Raw genomic sequence first — 7,965 nt, 5'->3', positions numbered from 1 at the left:
ATGATAATAATAATAATAATACATCAGACTTATATAGCGCTTTTCTAGTACCCAAAGTCGCTTTACAAAACAGCTTAAAAATAATGTTATTAGGAGAAAAGAAAACAAAAGAAAAGAAAACATTAAAAGGTTAAAACAAAAGGCTAAGACTTGTCCTAGAGGACGAAAGTGAGGTTTGGTTAGGTCTGGGCAGGGAAGGCGAGTCTAAAGAGGTGGGTTTTGAGGGAGGCTTTGAAAATGGCAAGAGTGGGGGCAGCTTTGATGTGGGGTGGGAGTGGATTCCAAAGGGTGGGGGCCGCAACTGAAAATGCCCTGTCACCCCAGGTGCGTTTTTTTTATTTTTTTGGGGTCCAGGAGGTTTGCGTCGCCAGACCTGAGGGAGCGGGAGGGTACGTGGCGTTGGAGGAGGTCAGAGAGGTAGCAGGGTACCAGGTTATTGAGGGCTTTGTAGGTGGTGATGAGTATTTTGAAGTCAATTCTATGTTTTACTGGGAGCCAATGAAGGTCATGGAGTACTGGGGTGATGTGATCTCTGGATCTGGTTCTGGTGCGGAGGCGGGCAGCAGAGTTTTGGACATATTGGAGTTTTTTGATAGTTTTTGCAGTGGTACCGTAGAGGAGACTATTGCAGTAGTCGAGTCTGGAAGTGATGAATGCGTGGATGAGTGTTTCTGCAGCAGCTTGGGATAGAGTGGGACGGAGGCGGGCGATATTTCTGAGGTGGTAGAAGGCTGTTTTTGTGATGTGATTGACGTGGGATTGGAAGGAGAGGGTGGGATCCAGGATGACACCAATGTTTCGGACTTTGGTGGAGGGGGTGACAGTGCAGCCGTCGATATTGAGGGAGAAGTTATGAGTGGGGCGGGTGAGGGCATCTGGTCCGATGATAAGAATTTCTGATTTATTGCAGTTGAGTTTAAGGACGTTTTTTTGCATCCAGGACTTTGTCAGTCAAACATGAGGTGAGGGTGGAGATGGTGGTGGCAGTGATGGTTTTGGAGGGGAGATAGAGCTGTGTGTCGTCCGCGTAGCAGTGGAAACTGAGGCCGTGGTGACGGAGGATTTGTCCGAGGGGGAGGATGTACAGGATAAACAGGAGGGGGCCAAGCACTGAGCCCTGAGGGACACCGTGGGTAACAGAGGTTGTCGTGGATTTGGAGTTATTGATGGAAATTAAATGTTGTCTGTCGGAGAGGTAGGATGTGAACCAGGAGAGGACGGTACCGGTGATTCCAAGGGTGGTTTTGAGGCGTGAGAGGAGTATGGAGTGGTTGATGGTGTCAAAAGCAGCCAGAGTCGCAGGAGAGCAGGAGGTCGTTGGTGACTTTTGTTGAGGCTGGAAGTTAGCGACGCTAGCCTGAGGTTAACTGGTAGCTCCGCTATGCTCAGGGGTAACACCATAGATATATATAAAGGCTAGATGGCTCAAGGGGCGGCGCAAGCGTAGCTCAACCGCGGCCATCTTGCGACGGTCACTCATAACATTATGTCTATGGTGCATATACTTTGAAATAACCATAGCGTGCTCAATTTTCATCCGATTTTCAAACGGTTTGGTGTTTTGTAAACACCAAAGATGTAGTTATGATACTGCATACTTATAATTATAATCATGTTTTTTTTTTAAATACAATAATATCATAACTACATCTTTGGTGTTTACAAAACACCAAACCGTTTGAAAATCGGATGAAAATTGAGCACGCTATGGTTATTTCAAAGTATATGCACCATAGACATAATGTTATGAATGACCGTCCCAAGATGGCCGCCATGTGGCGACGTCGTACTCCATTGGCCAGCAGCGCGGGTGAGTCATCTAGCCTTTATATATATCTATGGGTAACACAGCGAGGATATCCGAGTATCCTGCGTCTTCGGCGGTCGTCAGTAGGCTGTGCACCCGTGGCCGGTATGCTAGCAGGCAGAGGAGGAGGACAATCCCAAGCATGCTGATCGTCAAGGCGGGTTGGCCGACTACGCCGGCAGGCTCTGGGGCAAAGTCGGCAGCTGTGAGTAGGCAGCAGTTTTTTTGCAACCATGAGGGAAAAGGATCGACTGGGAAGAGGTTTAGAGGTCAAAGCTAAGAAAGTTAAAAAAGAATATTGGACTAAAGTGAGATACACACTAAACTTGGTCTAGTCTAGTCACAGACCGAGAAGCGGCGAACAACCAGCGCCTGCGTCCTCTCACGTCCTGCGTGATGATCGTTCATTGAAATTGGAAAATATTTGAAGAAGATCATAAACCCCAAAGCAGAGAAAATGGCATGCAAAGATCCCAAAGTTTTCTTAACCTCAGGAGACCAGAAATGGGAGGGACAATAGGTATTAACTCCACTCACCCCAATCACTCACCTAATCACTCCCCCACCCCTAACCACTCCCCCACTAGTGTTAACTGTCAACACTAGAAACACACTGAATAAGACATACCTGCTTTTCATTTCTAAATGTACAGTGAAACAGTACCATTGTATGTATGTTTATGTGGCAGCTGGACTTAAGCCAGGACACAATTCCCCAAAGGGAAGAATAAAGTAACTTAGAACTCGAAAGAGAATGTTTAAGCCAGTAGATCATCTGGAGAAAAAAAAGAACAAAAAAGAGAGAAGAATTAAACTAGTTTGTTTATTTTATTTTTTAACAAGAAAAAAAGAAAACTGTATTTCAAAAATATATCTCATCATGCTACAATTTCTGTAATATAGTATGAAAATATACTGGTCCATTTATATTGTATCCAAGGGTTACATTTACACACTCTCAGAGTCAAAGACCTTTGGGTCCATTTGGTTATTTTGAGAACTGCTGATTATGTAGTAGCCTATAATAACACTGAGAGTGTATACATGTAACCAAATTGACCATACAGGTGCATTTGGTTACATGTATAGTATACATTCTATGGCTGTCAGCTCTCCTCTATAATCCCATTCGAATTTCAATGCTTTATTATTTTTAATATTCAAATATATATTTGAATATTTCATATAATATATAATTATATAAAATAGTGTATAGTAGTACAATAATAAACACATACGTGCACACATGCAAATGCTCTAATAACAGGCTAAACAAAAGAGTGAAACCAACTATATTAGTTTAGGGTTGTGGCTTTAATTTATGTTCATTTTCGGGTTTTTTGATAAGAAGAGAGAAATATTAGGCAACAACTTCTTACCGCACGTATATACTGCAGTCCTGCCTACAAGTGAGTGCCTGTTTTTGTTTCGGTATACAACGTGTCGCGCTGAGAACACAACTGACCTACAAGGCCACACCACGTTGCATCAGCCAAGATTGTGGTCTTGCTGATCGGCTGGGGTCGGAGCTACACTACAGTTGAGCTCCTGCATGTTGAAGGAAAGACACACAGCTGTGCCAGACGATCAGCGCTGATTTTTAGCTTTCGCTGTTGTGATAATTATTAAAGGGTATAAAACATATCTATTCTGGGGGTTCCTGGCACAAAGCATTTTCAGATGTGGGTCCAAATACATTCGGGGGTCCTTGACTTGAACACAATTGAGAACTACTGATATAGTCCAGGGGCCAAGCAATATTTTGGTACCACTTAAGGTGACCGTAAAGTTTTTGTATTTTTGTCTTCCTACATGTCTCTAGTTTATATTTTGGTATGATAACCCTTCCAATCTTGTAGCTTAATGGCAGTTATCACTACCTACCGGCTAATGTATCCGGTAGGAGACACAAATTAGAATCTTTGTGTCTCCTACCGGAAATACACCCGGGCATCAAATTATTGCGACAAAAAACAAAATATATCCATGTATTGAAGGCTTCATGGGGTGTGCAATTGATAGAAATAAATCATTTTTTGGGTGAACTCCTCCTTTAAGTTTCCCAGGGGGATTCTCTACCCATTCAGCTATGACCACCCTAGACCGAAGGAGGGTCAACTTTTACAAGCTTATGGAAAGTATTTTTGCAAACACCAAAAATCTGAGAAGTTATCAATTGCACACCCCATGAAGCCTTGAATACATGGATATATTTTGGTTTTTGTCGCAATAATTTGATGCACGGTTGTATTTCCAGTAGGAGACACAAATATTCTACTTTGTGTCTCCTACCGGATACATTAGCCGGTAGGTAGTGATAACTGCCATTAAGCTACAAGATTGGAAGGGTTATCATACCAAAATATAAATTAGAGACATGTAGGACGACAAAAATACAAAAACTTTACGGTCACCTTAGGTGGTACCAATTTGTGAAAATATCAGTGTTGGCCCCTGGACTAATATAGGAGAAGTGATTTCAGGGCTCTTTTGAACTGCTGTGAAGACAAAACATGAACGACAGAGAATTCCATATTTTTGAATCTCTGTAGCATTATATACTACTAAACTGGTAAATGCATGAAAGTGGTTAACATGATTGTGATGATTGTGTGGGGATGGGAAGGTCTATTTAGAAAAGAGCTTCATGTGGAATAATTATGGAATTCATGAGTGTATGTGGATATGTCATTATGCAAATATGTCATCAAAAATGGGGAAGGATTCAATGAACAACTGTGAACTATGAGGACTTTGATGTTGATGATGTAAATAGTTATGATGATGATGATGATGATGATGATATTTCTGTTGTTGATGATGATGATGATATATTATATATGTTGACACATCTGGCAATATTGTTCAAATGAATCAGTTGTAGTGTGTGTACTGGTATCTGGTAGGTTATTAAAGCTGAAATGAAAAATTAAACAAACATGTTCTTAACCCTTTAGATCAGGGGTTTTCAACTGATTTTGACCCAGGGACCACCATCCTGACTAAAAGCAACCTGGGGACCACCACTATCGTGTCGGGTGGGTCCATCATAGACCCACCCCACACAATAGTGGTGGGGGTTTCATGCACCATTCAATGGGTTAAGATTCTGTTTTTTTCTTACATGTTACTCACTAATCACACTATCACAGGCTACAGTCATGAGCTGGACAAAAAAAATGTCTTCAAAGCATTTTTATTATCAGTAAAGAGCATGGATATCATTTGGAAAGCACAACATTTGTGTTGGATATACTGACAAATTTCAATGCAACTATTTACAAAAGTATTTTTTCCCTGGACCAAGCAGGACAGCCTAAGGCCTCTCTCAAAATAAGCTCTTTTCAGTCAATCATGTGTGATGTGAGACACATATGCAACACTGAAGACACATTTCACAGCAGGCTTGATACAAGTTTGTCTTTTCTTTTTCTTTTTTTCATTTTTCTTTTTCTTCTTTTATGTATATATTTTGTTATGAGCACAAGGTACATGCTTCATGACTTCTTGATAAAACCATAAAAATGCAGCATTTTCATTCAAGGCTATTCCAATCACTGAAGCAAAAAGTTAAATAATTGAGCATCAATAACTTTTATAAATTGCACTTACAGTTAGTGTGATTTCTGGGCATGGTGAGTTGCACACAGTCTGTCTAATCTTGGCACAATGGTGGTGGACAAGGACAGTCTCATGTCATGCTCTGGCTCCAGCCTAGCCCTGTACTTATTCTTCAGATAAGTCAGTGTGGAAAACCCACTCTCACAGAGGTAGGTTGTTGCAAAAGGTAACAGACACTTCATTGCTTTTGCTGTAAGCTCTGGGAATTCTGCCTTACAACTCATCCAGAACTTTGAAAGGGGCTGTGTTTCATACGTGTGCCTCTTAACAGAGTCTGTGGACATGTCAATGAGCTGATCCTCCTCTGTGGGAGTTAAGTTTGAACCCTCTGCTGCTGCATCACTGAATGGGAGCAAGATCCACTTGCTGTCACAGCGCCACTGGTCAGACTCAGCAAAGTACTTTTCAAATTGAGACACAAGCCTCCTCAAATGGCCACTGATAATGTCTTTAATGTCAGTACTGTCAGTATAATCCTCAAGTGATGGAAACATAGCCAGGTTACCACTCTCCACTCGCTGTGTCCACCTTGTCATCTTTTTAATAAATCCCTCCAATTTTTCGTACAGCTGTAAAACATTTGAATCTCTTCCTTGCATGGAGCTGTTCAGCTTGTTGAGCTCAGCAAAAATATCTGTGAGATAAGCCAGCTTAGTTAACCACTCTTTGTCGTTGAATTTAGCAGCTTCACTGTGTTTATGCTCAGACAAAAAATCATGAATAGGACTGCGCAGTTCAGACACACGGGTTAACACAGCCCAGTGGGACAGCCAGCGCACCTCTGAATGGTACAGGAGAGACGTATGCTCGCTCCCTTCACAAAGGTTTGAGAACAGACGTGTATTCAATGCCTTTCGCTTGATGAAGTTGACCGTCTTTACAACCGTATCATACACACTGCTTAGCTCCGTGCTTAGTTCTTTTGAAGCCAGGGACTCGCGATGAATCATACAGTGTGTCCATATTATTCCCGGCGCGGCTTTTCTCACGTGCGCGAGCATTCCTGTATGATGGCCACTCATGGCTCTGGCTCCATCGCTACACAATGCCACGCACTTCTCCCACGGAATGTCATTGTCTTTGAAAAATTCATCAACAGCCTTGAATATTTCTGTACCTGTTGTGCGCCCTGGCAGTGGTGTGCAAAAAAGAAATTCTTCACACATGGCACAATTGTCCTCATATCGCACAAATGCTAACAGCTGCGCATCATTTGTGACATCTGTACTTTCATCAATCTGAATTGAGAACGAATCAGCCAATCTAAGTTTCTCAATCAGCTGCACTTTGACATCACTGGCCATTTCCACAATGCGTCGTCCCACTGTACTGTCTGACAAGGGGATGGTTTTTAATATGTTTGCAGCTTCTTCATTTATCATGGTTTTATTCATGTCCATAGCTGAAGGTAAAATGAGTTCCTCTGCGATCGTGTGGGGCTTTTTACATTGTGCAACTCTAAGCGCCACCTGATATGACGCTTTTAATGCATTTTCACTTCCTTTTGCAGTCTTTCTCATTTTTGTCTGCTGTCCTTGGAATATGCGCAGTATCTCATGAAAATGTTCAATAGGCTTGTGCATCAAATCACTGTGACGTGTCTCCATATGTCGGAGCAGTTTTGATGGCTTCATTCCTTCATTTGAAAGATGCGTTGAGCATACGAAACACAGTGGTATCTCGTCTCCTGATACTTTGTCAATATAGAACGTAAATCCAAATTTAATATAATCATCACTGTATTTTATTCTGGCCTTGGTCGCCCTTTCCCTCTTACGTTTCACAGTGTCTGCCTTCTCTGTGCTGCTGCTGTCTGGGCTGCTGCATGCAGCTACAGCTGCAGCCTGCCCCTCCTCCTCCTCCTGTTCCACGACCACCACAGCCTATGTATTAACCGCCTTTTTTCTTATCACAAAACGATCCATGGTGGCCCACTGCAGGCCGACTCCAGGATCAACTTAGCAAGTTGCAAGTTTATCTCCAAGTACAATACCACAGTCTAAGTCTAAATTCAAATTCATTGAATAATACGCTATACACACGTGTATGCTGGAAACTAGTAATGAGCAGCAACCGGATGTTTACATCGTAAGACTGAGCCATGGTCACCTGACTTTTTGAAATGTTAGATTCGACTTAAGTTAATTATTCACAAACAAGAAACAAGAGTAGCAAATAAAAGTTAAAGTTAAAGTTAAATTTAAAGTTAAAGTTAAAGTTAAAGTAAAAAAAAAAGTAAAAAAAAAGTTTTAAAAAATCTACATTTGGCCAGGGACCACCGGTTGAAAACCCCTGCTTTAGATCACATCCCTGTTCATATTGTGCCCCTATTTAAAGAGGTGGTGCCATGGTTTTGCACTTTTTCTGTTTTTCATGTGTCTATTTTTGTATGTGTTTTTATGGTGTTTTATGTCTTCTCTGACTATTTTGAGTTTCTACCTGGAGGCTGAAACCTTGAGGGTCAAACGTGCCAATAGAAAAACAGCCCTTTAGTGACATAGTAAAAATATACCCTCCCCCTCATTATCATAACACAA

This window comes from Gymnoscopelus microlampas, assembly GCF_963454915.1.
Source record: "Gymnoscopelus microlampas genome assembly, contig: SCAFFOLD_104, whole genome shotgun sequence".
Classification (NCBI taxonomy): Eukaryota; Metazoa; Chordata; class Actinopteri; order Myctophiformes; family Myctophidae; genus Gymnoscopelus; species Gymnoscopelus microlampas.
Note: the sequence above shows the minus strand (reverse complement) of the source record.